This window comes from Sebastes umbrosus, chromosome 9, assembly GCF_015220745.1.
Source record: "Sebastes umbrosus isolate fSebUmb1 chromosome 9, fSebUmb1.pri, whole genome shotgun sequence".
In the NCBI taxonomy this organism is placed as follows: domain Eukaryota; kingdom Metazoa; phylum Chordata; class Actinopteri; order Perciformes; family Sebastidae; genus Sebastes; species Sebastes umbrosus.
Genome location: NC_051277.1, coordinates 24,503,094 through 24,515,960, shown reverse-complemented (window position 1 = coordinate 24,515,960; position 12,867 = coordinate 24,503,094). Strand labels below are relative to the sequence as shown.

The 12,867-nt window shown below is 39.4% G+C and overlaps 1 long non-coding RNA gene across 1 annotated transcript in view; it reads left to right on the top strand.

Moving 5' to 3' along the window:
• LOC119493794 overlaps positions 1-8,431 on the top strand; it is a 133,087-nt gene extending 124,656 nt beyond the window's left edge. The window contains exon 2 of the long non-coding RNA XR_005208021.1: positions 7,859-8,431. This is a non-coding gene — a long non-coding RNA (uncharacterized LOC119493794). The remainder of the gene's footprint in view (positions 1-7,858) is intronic.
• Positions 8,432-12,867: the final 4,436 nt, after the last annotated feature.

The following is a 12,867-nucleotide window of genomic DNA, read 5'->3' as shown; positions in this document are numbered from 1 at the left end:
TGGTGCCTTTGTCCGTTTCATTCAAATGTTCATTAAAGTGGGCGCACCATTTTGTTGCAATTTGTCTATTAATTATTTTTCCATTAATATGGCATCGATTTAAATATATATAAAAAAATATGAGTACGTCATTTGAAATCATTTAGTCATTTATGGTGAAAAATTGTATCAATTCAGAACAGTTTTTTTTTATTTTTGAGATATTGGAAGGAGGGTGTTGAGATGTTTCCTTCATTAAGCAGAGAGCCCAAAGCAAATATTTCGCTGACGGTCTTGTTGTTTTATGAAGTGAAACATAATGTTCAGCCCCTCCTCCCCACTCTAGTAATTTACAAACAGTCCCTTAAAGGTGCTAAAAGCAAGATTGGGAGTATTTCTATTGCCTCCGCACGGCTCTCAACATGGCAACGGCTCGTTGCTAACGGTGCTAACTGGATAATGTATAGAGAACCTTTAGTTATTCCCATCAATGTGTTTTAAACTACACCCAGTTGTCAACATGTAAAAGTGAATGACTGTATTTCGTGATTGACATTTGTGATAACAAAAAACTCCTCAAGTGAGCATGTAATACATATATTCACCCTCATCACACCCATGAAAATCGTATTTACCCCCAACTTGACAGCTCCGGTTACCATTGCAGAGAGTGATGGCAGCTGGTTATGGATAAAGGTGATTTGCAAAAAAGAAAAAGCAACAAACAGATGCACCTCGTAAGTGCTAAAAAGGGGAGCAGTAATGAAAGCTCGTGTTCGGTTAGGCCTCCTGTCTTTTTCCAGTGGGGACAAGACAGGACGGCTTCATCAGGCTTTTCTTTTTTTTTCTTACGGGTCCAGGAGCAGGATGTGTGTGCCAACGCTGTGATGGCCGGCAGGTTTATCTAAGCTGACAGAGATGAATCTCCCAGCAGAGGGCTGGGCCTGTTCAGCTGTCCTGCTGAGGGGAGCCCACACCAGGGCTGACATTAAATTATTTCAGGAGGTAATTAGTCTTCTGTTTTTCACCACGTTGCCAAACACCCTCGATCTCATGCTCTCGTGCACACACCCATGTCGCCTGTGTCAGATAGACCTGCAGTATACAGTAGATAGAGAGGGACGGACAGGTATTCAGAAAATACTTAACTTATCTTGAAGGGGTGGGAATCACCAGAAGCCCCAAGATATGATATCATCACGATACTTAAGTCATGATACATTATATTGATTTTAAACATTTTTGTGATATGTATTGTGATCCTATTGTATGTAGAATTGCGATAAGATATATTGTGATATAATGCGGTTTATTACCTTTTTTTCAAACGCAAATTATGCAGTTTGTCAACATCTGTTTTATCTAATAAGACACAGTTTTCACTCTGTTCAGCTCAGAGTTTTCATTCACATATCTTGAGGTCAGAGGTCAAGGGGACCCCTTTGAAAATGGCCACGGCAGTTTTTCCTTACCAAAATTTAGCCTAATTTTGGAGCGTTATTTAGCATTTTTCCTGACAAGCTAACATGACATGGGTGTAATGGTACACAAAATGTATAGTTCACTATGTACCTCGGTTTTTGGGTCGCGATTCGGTACATTTTCGGTACAATAGAGAAAATAATTAAAAAGGCAGAAAATAACTTTTAGTTTTTTTTATATATTATGAAAATGTTAATATTTTACAGTTGCTCATTGGCCATAATTCTTACTTTAGCAGTTTGATTAAAAAATATATTTTTATAAAACGGTCACTATATCCTGACAGTAGTGCATGAGACAAGTAATCTGATGAAAATAATGTGCTTCTGTGTCCTCCAGTAGATTTTTTAAAGACTGAAAACAGAGCCATGAGGAGGTGCAGAAGTCTAGTTTTCTCTCAGAACACTTGAATTACAATATGCTGAAAGGTTATTATTGAATTTTTGCCCAATGATGCCAAAAACAATCTGCCTAATGCCACTTTAAGACTGAGCCTGCTATATCCTCTGAAAGAAAGAATAGCAGCCATTGTTAAGAGGTTAATACTTTATATAATAAAAGATCGATACTTGACGTCCGTGTATCGATAACATTTTGCCACGCAAAATATTGCGATACTATGCTGTATCGATTTTTTTTCTCCCACCCCTATTACCCTGTATGTATAAAATGTCAAAGAAGATGTAGTTTTTGATGTAGACTTAATACCTGAATGAACAGTTAACAGGTGTTAATTTCTAACAAAAATTATCACTGTATATGAAATGCTAAGGGAACCACAGTTATCCTTCAGAATAAAAGAATCCCATCACCCACAATTAAATTCTCAGTTTCTAATTCGGTTAATGACACTAAACGAAAGACTGCACTGCCTGACTTGATGGCAACAGACATTAACTAACCTCAGATCTTCAATCAGCAGACCTTCAGAGAGAAGTATTAAGAATATGATCACAAGTCAAGAGAGGTGTTAGGCTGTATTTTTCTCTGTTATCCCTCTCTCTTCCTGGTGCTCCATCCACAACTGGGGCCTTTTTCTTCACCCTGCATCCGAAGTGAAATTAATGTTGATGCCCTATCAAGGAAAATATGATTTGGCTGTCACATTAGGAATATTGTTGCCTTTATGGACTATATTATGCAAAGTCATGCAAATTAGATACGCAGCTATCAGAGAAAACAACCCTTAATTTTGTCCTTCTGCTTTTCTTGTGTTTAGCGTGTAATGTGGTTATGTGTGCTGCCAGCAAATGAAAAGTCACTTTCATGGCATATTATTTTCTCATGTCGCTCGCTGATCAAGTGGTGCATCCATTACCACCGCGTCATCCCAAGACAAACAAACAGAAAGCCTTTTTGCACGTAAACTTTGTAGTGTGTGTTGCGACAAAGAATTTAGAGATAACTTTCCTAAAACACACAGCCCTGAACCATAACTGTACTGTTTTTGTTTGTTTGTAAATGAAGTTGTTGAAGTGAAGAACGCCTTTAAAAATAATCTCATCTCTCTGTCTGTCTCTCTCATGTCGGCTGGTGAAAAACACACAGCACGGCACAGTAGTTTACAGTTACTTAGATCAGCCTGTGGTGCCGTTCTCTCATTCAGTGGGTCATTTGAGGGGTAAAGAGTAATTTACCATGAAAATCCAATTGCTTTAATCTAATTTCCTTTGATATAATTCACAATAGGCTTACAGCCACAAAGCGTTTACCTAGCTGAAACAGTGGAAATGCCCCTGGGGAACAATTAGAGTCCAGCTACAGGTAGGTGCTTGTCTCACAATACATTAAATAACCAGCATCCTCTGCCATTGGATTCACAGTGGAATGAAGAAGATCAAAAGAAAGTAGGAAAAAAGCAAAGATGCAAAAAGGTGAAGTTAAAAATTCTGGTTTCATTTTTGCTAGTTTCACTTCAGCGTAGGAGTGTAACTGAAAGCCTGACCATTTCACAAACAAAATGATTTTGTTTATACCCTACAGGGTCATTAGGCAACCATTATTTTGCAATCCTTTCGATATTTGTGTTATTTCACCATCGCCTGTAATTCCATACACCTGTTAGAAAATAACGAGAATAAAAAAGGTTTTTCAGGACGGAACTCCTACATTAAATAAACACATATTAATACTAGGGCTGTCGATCCATTAAAACATTTGATCGCATGATTGTCCATGATTAATCGCAAATTAATCACACATTTTTTATCTTTTCAAAATGTACCTTAAAGGGAGATTTGTCAAGTATTTAATACTCTTATCAACATGGGAGTGGGCAAAAATGCTGCTTTATGCAAATGTATGTATATATTTATTATTGGAAATCAACTAACAACACAAAACAATGACAAATATTCTCCAGAAACCCTCACAGGTACTGCATTTAACATAAAACATATGCTCAAATCATAACATGGCAAACTCAAGCCCAACAGGCAACAACAGCTGTCAGTGTGTCAGTGTGCTGACTTGACTATGACTTGCTCCAAACTGCATGTGATTATCATAAAGTGGGCATGTCTGTAAAGGGGAGACTCGTGGGTACCCATAGAACTCATTTTCATTCACATATCTTGAGTTCAGAGTTCAAGGAACCCTTTTGAAAATGGCCATGCCAGTTTTTTCTCGCCAAAATTTAACGCAAGTTTGACATTGTTGGTACCAATGGATTCCTTAGGTTTTCTAGTCTCATGATATCAGTATTTTCACTCTAGTTTCAACACTGAGCCCGGTACAACCTCCGGAAGATTGATTGCATTAATGTGTTAAAGAAATCAGTGGTGTTAACTTTGCCAGCCCTTGTTAATACTCATTTGTAACACAACAGAATAGACATGACGACATTTTGGAGCTGCAATTACTTTTTTATTTCCTGAGTAGCATAACAACTTTGTGACTGACTCTATACTGAGAGCCCACATTCCCAATAACCCCTGCTGCTCCAAAAATTGCAGAGGACACACTGATTAATCTGTTGCACTCTTGCTGGAGACAGACAGAAAACAGCACAAATTCTAATAGTAAAGCACTTACTGTTCCATTTCCACATGGCACACCAGATGGTAATTTCTTGACCAAAAGCAGTGTTGTGTGCAGGAGGGCGACTTAATAGAAATACGGTACAGGTCTAGTAGAGGCCTGTGGTAACTTCTCTCATCCCTGTTATGAGCAGTTTGTTCTCCGTCTCGTAAACAAGCCATGACATTAATTTCATTTTGGGGAAGGACACTCTGAACTCCCTCAGGACAAAAACAATATTACTGGCGAGGTGAGTTGCACAGCATCATTATTTAACACCATAAATATGCCACCAAGAGTCGATGGTGCCGCTTCCCAAGTTTATTTCATGTTTGCAGAGATGTTGAAGACCCACTCACCATGTTTTCTGTTAAATGATTTCTACATAGCACCTAAAGGTTTATTTTCAAAGACGATGGGCCTCATGCAGAAACATTCTCTAAAATTTCTCTCATATTTTCTCTTAATTTACTGTTAAGAGAAGTCATCTCCAGATGCAACAAACGTTCTTAACCATCCAAATCTCCTCTTACCTGCGCTGAATGATGAATCCCATTTGATCATAAATTAGAGGCATATGGCCGATTGTTTATTATTAGCATAGGTAACGCCCCTTAAACACTATTAAGGGCAGCTGTTGTGCCCTCTGCATATACACACATGCCCAAGAATTGGAGAAATGTAACCAAAAAAGGCTGTAGGAAGAAGAAGAACTTAAGCTGTAGTGAAATTGAAGTACTGTTAAATAAACTTAAACAAAGTAAACGTGATTTTCCAGAGCGCCAGTATTGGTGTTATAGGAAAATCAAAAAGCATCAAAGAGCAGTATGTAAGCCATTCACTAGCTGAACACTTAATTAGACCAAAAGTATTTCTTTAGCCCACAAATGTCATAATCCAATCTGCTACAATGCATATTTGCACCTCCGCCTCCAGTGTTTGTACCTCCAACAACAATGGCACCAAAATGCCCGTATGTGTGAAAGAATATTTTTAAAAGTCATATCACATGATAATAATGTAAACACACAAGGGCAAAAGGTGACACTTATTCATGCTAAACTTGCACACATTAAAACTTTTTATTAAAAAGTTTTTAGTATCTCTCAACTCTGTGACTTCAAGAATCACAAGTTCAAGTTATACAAAAAATAAAATTCTGCCTGTTATATAAATAAAATTGGTTGCTGCCTTTTTATTTCTGAGAAACTTTACAATTTCAAAAATAAATTGTTGGCAGAATAACCCTGTAAAACTGGTATTTTATGTGATTTTTATCACATGCATTGTGTCCATGACACCGTGTCCTAACTGGCCGCAAGCGACATAGCACTGCGCAGCGCCGTTTTGAGCTGAACTTTCGTCTGACGCCCTGTTTCTATTCATTACGGTCGCTCACTTTGAAAGTGCTGCAACGGATTAGGAACAGCTGATTCATGAAGTCGAAATGAGGATTTATCTTTACGATACCTCCCCCTCCTAAATAAGCTGGCAGCTGGCTGGAATGAGATCACCTGAAAATGTCCTACTGCTGTTGGCTATATTGTAAGTAATTTCCAGTAAATATCACCATATTAAAAGTGTGTTTTCTATTTAAAAAGTACAGACGTCAGAAGATAGCAAGTAGCATTCACCCATCTTTTAAGTGGTTACATGTCCAGTCTGATCTGGAGCTCACAGCCGATAGGTATGTGGTTTGTTAACATGATGTTATGTATAGCTGGCTGTTAGGACACAGTGTCACTCTCTCTGTGACTGAGTTCTCTCCATTATTACGGCTGTTGTTAAATTATTCCTCGTGCAGCTTGACCTAACGTTACATTTCATTTTCAGTTAATGAAAGTGACGTTGTGTGACTCCCATCATGTGGTGCATTGATGGTTGATTGATTTTTGGACGTTGTGAATCGATCAGATTCTTACATGAATGGATCCCGCCCCTAAAATGACACCTGCTAATAACTCTGTTTACATGACTGAGGCATTTATTTTGTACATATTTTGGATGCCCACAGCAAGTTGCGGATCATCTGGCTTAAAAAATATCTTCCTGAAAATGAATGTATCCTGCTTAATTTACAATTGAGGCGAATATGAAGCTAATTTGAGTGTTTTTTCAACCTGCGTTTATCTGCCATAAGCAGCCGAATGCATCACCTGTACAAATGTTATCTGTAGCCAGGTAGCAACACAATGTATGTGTGGCAGGTGAGAAGCAAATGTGCCTGAAACCGACAGTTTATTGTCCCCAAAGCCTGTGTGCTCATTCTGTTCCAGCACGACAAGAAAAAAAAATCAATCTGGCTCGTCCTCGATGATGCGGTCCTCTGAGTCTCCTTCTTGATTTTAACCAGAGCGAGAGGACATGCAGGGACCATGTGACCTACATGCAAAGTCCATGTGACCTCATGCTTCCAGAGGAGCGTGCCATGTATGCGAGGGGTCTCCTTCCCTGCGGTTAAAGGGCCTGTCCATGTGACACGTGATGCCAAGCGGTCACACGTCAAGCTGATTGCACATCGGATGCGTGAAAAACCGCAGGAGGAGTAAAGAAATGGCAAAGGTGTGTCGCGCTCTCCCCTGCGGCCCTGACACCATCACTTTGGGCTTGTCCTACCGATGAACCAAACCATTTCAGGAAAAACAGGCGGAGGGTATTGATTGTACATTCAGACTGCTTCTGTATCCCTTTGTGGACAGAACCCAGACAGAGGGATTTAGAGAAGCCTGTGTTTGAAGTGTGTTTGCATGGTAAATCACAGCTTTAGCATCCTTTACTTATTATATTTCACAGGTCTGTTAGCCGCTTCACAGCTAGGCTAACTTCCCTCCACTCAGCGCAGATGACCCGCACTGGCTGAGAGCCACACACACACATAATATGCGCACACATTTCCCAAGCGGTTTATCATTCCTCAATGTCATTTTTAATGAATGTGAGAACACATCAAGTCACATCCGTCTCAAATCATAAACCTCCATAATAAGTTGGAATAGATGGTTCATGGTAGTAGGGCTTTGCTCTGCCTGTTACCAGCTCTGTAATTGTAATATATTGGACAATCCATCTGGATTATATGCTTCACCCCCTGCCCAGTAACAGCTGAATATTTTTTTGTCCTTTTGTGAAGCACAGTAAACATATACAGCCCTAAAAGTCTAAAGTGGTCGGCTAAAAACACTTTTAACTGTTCTGTTGTTCAAATGTGATCACTGATGAATTGCTACTTTGACATGTTTATTTAATATAATAGCCTGTTTTGAAGGTGAAAGCAAAAAGCAACAATGGGGAGAAGGGAGATTACAATGAATAACAACTCTATTATGTCCCTTGTCCTCTATCTCGGGTTTTCCTTCCTCTCTCTAATCTCATTTCACAGGGGACCACGGCGAGAGGGAAGGAAGTTTTCCCGTGGTATCACACAAGAGACTAGTCTTCCACGGGAGGAAAAATGAAGCGAATAAATAAAGAGAAAATCGAATTCCTTCAGCCGTTGCGGGAGTGCCAGCCAATGAATCAGCAGAATAAATTCTCTCCAGAGATAAACAAACATGATATTTCAGCTGGGAGCTACGGGGACGGAGGGGCCCGCTGTCGCTCTCGTAAAGTTCAGGGCGCTCCGGACCGTAAAAAGGAGCCGCCTTCTCAATCAGGAAAGCCTCTGGCAGGGAGGCCTTTACAGCTGGAGCTGTGTGATGAAAACGCACAGGAAGCCTCGCGCACACATGCCCTCGAGCAGGACTTTAACACCGCAGATATATAGCCTCATATAGAAAGCCATTAAAGTGGGATTTTGGAGCACAAGTGTCTCCCAACACACTGTCAACACACTAAGTGCTCATGGGCTTGATTTACACGACTGTGTGCGACACTGTACCTCAATGCTGTAACAATAAAACATTGCTACCTGATTGGAGGGACATGCAAAATAAACCTTGAACTATGAACCTTTTACCGCCTTAATTTCTGAATTTCTCACATGCAAGCATCCTTTTATGAATATATTATAAGCTCGATGCCCTTTGGTGATCAAACCCATACATCAGTGAGACGTTTGTGGTTTCCGTGTTGTGGCTCGGAGATGATAACAAGACAACAGTGACAGCCAGAGTCAACATTTATGCTGTTGACTTTAAAGGTCAAAGTCTTGTGCATGTTCCCCTTGCCTTTTTCACACCTTCAAGCAGGAGGCAGGAGGCAGGAGGTGCGGATGTGAGAGAGCCACTCATGTGAAGTGAGACTTGAAAAGAGAAAGCTGGAGGCTGTGTGGAATAAGCATTTGAGGACTCTTTGGGGGAGAAAACAAACATGTCTATTTATGTGGCATGCTAATTCAAAAGACATCCAAAAAGGTTTGAAAAATTCAATTTGGGCCGGTGTTTGAATGTCTGGAAAAGACAGAAAATTCAACATGGCATATGACACGAGGACCATTTTGTTTGTTTAGCAAAAGATGTCCGAGTCAAACTTCTTGGCTGAGGTTTTGTCTCCTCTCCTTAATTTATTGGATTGTTTCCAAACACACACCAAACTCTTGCCTCGACAGGTTAAATGGTTCCCGTAACACGGAGACACATTACTTTGGCACGGAGAGAGTATTTTGGAGGAACAGCATGGCGAACCGCAGAGCTGCTAGTCTTCTTGTCTTGCTTCAAGGAAACAACACATAATTGGCCTCGGCACTTGTACTGTTAGCGCTGTATAACACTTGTGTGGGGATGTCAGCTATCTTTGGAGATAAATGGATTCCTGTGGAAATAGAAAGGGCAGAACAGTTAGATTTTCTTTTTTTCTCTCCGTGTAATTACAATCATGACATTTTTAAAGCATGTAGCAGCAAAATGGGACTTTAAACAGCTTCTTCTTCTTCTTGTTTCTTGCTCACGTGTGCATTTCCATTTTCCAGTATTTAAAGCTGCAGTAGGCAGAATGATTTTGGCATCATTTGGCAGAATTTCCATGATAACCTTTCAGTAGGGCTGTGTATTGGCAAGAATTTGGCAATACGTATCAAGACACAGGGGTTCCGATTTAATATATTGTGATATATTGCGATACTGTAAGCAAGGCGATATATTGCGATTTTTCTAAATCTAGGAAAACTGTCATAGTATAAAGAACATACCACCATATTCAAAGAATCTGAGTAAAATAAGTTTACTTTTTTATGCAATTAGAACAGTGAGATGTCGATTTATAACAGTCCCTGTCACCACCAACATCATAGCTCTACTTTGAAAGAGCACATACACTCAGATGATGCATCTCTTTGCAAATGAAATGAGGTATTGACTCAGTTCATCTATCGATGTAAACTATTAATTAAAAATCAATATAGTGTTTTTTGAGAATTGATACAGTATCACAAAACAAAAAATCGCAATACTCAATATTTTCGATATTTTCTCACACCTACCTTTCAGCATATTGTAATTCAAGTGTTCTGAGAGAAAACTAGACTTCTGCACCTCCTCATGGCTCTGTTTTCAGGCTTTGGAAAATCAGCCAATCACAGGTCATTTCAGAGAGAGAGAGAGTGTGTTCCTGTTGGCTGTTCATTCAACGGAGGCAGCTGTCAATCACTCACAAACTTCGATCAAATGGTCAAACTAGGCAGCGCTGATCAAATATTAATCAATATTCTGTTACTGTAAAAGCCTAAAAATGTTTTCAGAAACATCTTGTAGTGTACTGTTTAGCTGTAAAATGAGAAAGTTTCTCAACTTTCTCATTTTACAGCTAAACAGTACACTACAAGATGTTTCTGAAAAAATATTATGCAAGAAATAGGTATTACAGTAACAGAATAGTGATTCATATTTGATCAGCGCTGCCTAGTTTGACCGTTTGATCGAAGTTTGTGAGTGATTGACAGCTGCTCAGAGACGGCAAGGCTCCATCTCGGCTCTGATTGGTTGTTTTCCTCCGGTCTATGAAATTTTGCAGATAGCATTAGGGGCACTGGAAGACGCATGATTTTGTTCAGATTACCTGTCTCATGCACTACTGTCAGGATATAGTGACCGTTTTATAAAAATAACTTTTTTAAAATCGTATTTGCTCCAATTTTACCTACTGCTGCTTTAAGGCCAGAAAGATGAAAGCTCCATCCCGCCAGAGCATCTCACTCAAAAATCGATAAGAGCCACCGACATTGTGAATGACTGAGCTATCATCCTTCACTATTTATAGCGTGTGATGCTCCGTGAACCGTGAAATTAATAAATAGCATGCTCAGTAATTGCCTGGAAACCAAGCGCTGTGGCAAAGTGAGGTATAAAATCAGTGGCATCAGATGGGGTTTCTAATAAGTTGTCACATTATTGTCAATGACCTTCAAGCAATTAAAACAGTAGAGGAGTAAAAGAGAGAGACTGAGAGAGGAGGAGGAGGGGGGATGTGGGGAAGAGTAGAATAAGGAGGAGGGGTTAAGAGCAGTTGAATTGATGGGAGTGCAGGAGAACTCTATTAGGATAGGAGGATCTTCATTAAAAGGTACTGACTGAGAGAGGGAGAGCAGCAGGTTTGCCAACAGCTCAGTTTAAGCAATATTTTGCTTAATCTGATGCCGGTGACACTGAGGGCCTTGTAAAATCAAAAGCTGCTCCATTCAACCAAACGTCAGGGGGGTTAAGAGGGAAGCAGTTTGCTCGATGAGCTCAACGAGCACCGCTGGTGGTTCACTTTTTTTTTATTAACAGCGCTCCGGTAGAGCTAGGCTGCAAAAAGAAAACTGTACTCGTGCACATAAATGGAAAGATTTTACACCGCATACATTCCTGCTACCAACACTTGGCTGATTTTACAAGCGCATATTATCAGCAAGCAGACAGCAGAAGTAGCCTGATAAAACATAAAATGCATATACTGTGCGTTCACACTACACTAACAAGGAGGTCACACACTCGTCTCCAAAATGTGATTTGGGTGAAAGGATTTTCACTGCGTTCCGGGCATGTTTGCACCCTTTATTTTTTGCCGTCTGGTTGTTATTAGATCACCTGAAATGTTTTTTTTAAGTGTCTGAGGGGGGTCATACTGACATGAACACAGCAGCAGCACTGTAAACCACAACCACACACTGTCTTCTATGGAATCAACTGTTCCAGCTCAGCACACTTCCCAGGCTGCTCATTAGTACATCATGTTAAGCCTGGCAATAAACTTTAAACATCCTCTAATGCCAACAGCTTTCAGGATGAAATCCAGCAGAACAGCCACGGTAATAGCGACTTTCATGACATAGCAATCAACAGTTTGTAAGCAAATTAGGCTCTAAATGACAAAATGGCAAAAGTTTGCACTGACACCTTGGCATTGTGGGTAACAGTTTGGGCACCAAGTGAAAAATGTAACATCAAATAGACAGCAAAAAATAAGTAAAAGACTGCATAATTCCCAAATATTGTTCTTTGTCATTAGTATCAGAGTGATATTTTAACAACTAATTTTTCTTTGTGCATGAGTTTCATAAGAATATACATTCATACACTTCCAAATATACGTATATTACTAGGGCTAGGATGATACACCTATCTCCCGATTCGATACAATCACAATACTTGGGTGCCAATCTGATATGTATTGCGATTTCTAAGTATTGCGATTCAATATTACTGTTTATTGCGATTTTTGTTATCTTTTTTAACACTAGACCATGGGGAGAGTTGAACCATACACTTCTAGGGACTTTTACTTTGGAAAATACCTAAATTGATACAGTAAAAATGTTTGATTTTCAGCATAAATGTAGTCAGAGATGTCCTAAAGTCAAATATAACAGTCATTGTCAGGCATTATTTATAACCCAAAAATGAAAGAATTAAGACATGTCCCTCTCTAATTAGTGGTATTTTCTTTTTAATGTATTTATATGAAATGTTTTATACTTCTGTTGAATCCAATCCAGTCAATCTATTGTCTAATGTATATGTATTTTGTATATACAGTTCCTTATGTTAACACCTTACTTTGAAAATCGGACGTAGTCACATGTGTATATTTCCTCTAACTTTGCCAAGTCCGTCGCTAGCTTTTCAGTTAGCTCCGTTCTCTTTATACATCCATGGTCAGCTCCATCGGGGCCGTTTGAATGCATTTAACATAAATGTCAGTATATGGGTGCTCTACAGGGGCCGCCGCAGTAAAGTCCATGTGTGGGAAACACTGCTTATGTTTCACAAAATGAATATTGTTGTTGGGCCATGTGAGTACTGAAACATTCTTCTCATTGAGTAGGTAGTAGTACAGCAGCTGAAAAGGCTTCTGAAGCAGTTATTTAAAAAAGATTTTTTTTCATGTGAAAGAAGGTTTTATTAAAGGTCACATTTCAAACACAGAGGTAATTAAAAGGGCTTTACTGTACATATGCCTGGAAATGCACAATAA